The sequence below is a fragment of the Octodon degus genome, unplaced genomic scaffold (assembly GCF_000260255.1).
Source record: "Octodon degus isolate 3935 unplaced genomic scaffold, OctDeg1.0 scaffold00037, whole genome shotgun sequence".
Lineage (NCBI taxonomy): Eukaryota > Metazoa > Chordata > Mammalia > Rodentia > Octodontidae > Octodon > Octodon degus.
In genome coordinates this window covers 5,861,399-5,862,655 of record NW_004524613.1, presented here as the reverse complement: position 1 = coordinate 5,862,655, position 1,257 = coordinate 5,861,399, and the positions used below count along the sequence as shown (strand labels likewise).

The 1,257-nt window shown below is 50.7% G+C and overlaps 1 pseudogene; it reads right to left on the bottom strand.

Annotated features, from left to right (window-relative positions):
• Positions 1–348: 348 nt before the first annotated feature.
• On the bottom strand, positions 349–882 carry LOC101567190 (annotated as a pseudogene).
• Positions 883–1,257: the final 375 nt, after the last annotated feature.

Genomic DNA, 1,257 nt, shown 5'->3' with positions numbered 1-1,257 from the left:
TCCTTCCTGGCAATGGAGACCCTCTTTGCTCTATCTTTGCAGGCCACAGCTTTATTGGAGCTTCCTTTCTGGCCAAACTCACAACATTTTAAATCATCTTGCTGGGTTCTTTGCTCTTGATTCTCAACATAAATCTGGCTGAAAGCCTCCAACAATAGCTGTGCTACTGCCCCAATATTTGGCTGCTTTGAAATATCTTTTGAAAGATTTATCAGTCTGCCATGCTTTTTTTTTTTCCAGGTACCAAATTTCTTTATTTGAAGGAATTAAAGAACTTAAGTAGATGTTCTGGTACAGTTTATAGAAAAGTTAAGGTAGCCCCAACATGCATGTGCTGTCTTGGTGACATTAGCTCTCACTGTCACTGTCCTGCAGGGTATGTTTGTCAAAGAGGTACTCTGCCATGCCAGACTCAGGGGCTCCCATCTTGCGCAGGTTGGTCACGTGGTCACCCAGCTCTTTGATGGCCTTCACCTGCTCATCCAGGTAGTGCGTCTCGATGAAGTCACACAGATGAGGGTCGTTCTTATCAGTGGCCAGCTTGTGCAGCTCCAGGAGGGACTGATTCACACTCTCCTCCAAGTGCAGTGCGCACTCCATGGGGTTCAGCCCATTCTCCCAGGCATCACGGTCTGGTTTCCTGATATCCTGAAGGAAGATCCGGCCACTGCGCTGGTTCCGCTGCTTCATCAACTCAGCGTGTTCTCTCTCCTCGTGGGATTGGTGAAGAAAGTATTTGGTGAAGTTCTTCAAAGCCACATCATCGCGGTCAAAGTAGTAAGACATGGACAGGAAGACGTAGGAGGCGTGGAGCTCCAGGTTGATCTGGCGGTTGATGGCGGCCTCCGCGTCCTGGTGGTAGTTCTGGCGCACGTGCGAGGGTCGTCACGGCTGCGGCAGTCGAGGCTGGGCTGCAGCTGCGGGGCGGCGGTGGCGAGGGCCCGGCTCCGTTCAAGCACTGTTGAAGCAGGAGGCCACCGCGACGCTCAGAGGAGAACCAGTATGCCATGCTTAATCTCAGTCTCAGGCAAAGTCTCTGGACATGAACAAAATTCAGATAGACTTTCTGCCAAGACATAGCACAAATCATCTGGAGTCCAACAACCAATGCAGTCCTTCTTCCCAGCAGAAACCTCCTCAACCTGGTCTTTACAGGCAGGATTTCTGTTAGCATTCTGGTCTTCAGAGCTCTGAGCAGAATCTCCCCTACAGAAGAGCTGAAGGCATTTCAGCTCTTCACTAGGAGGCAGCCTCTCC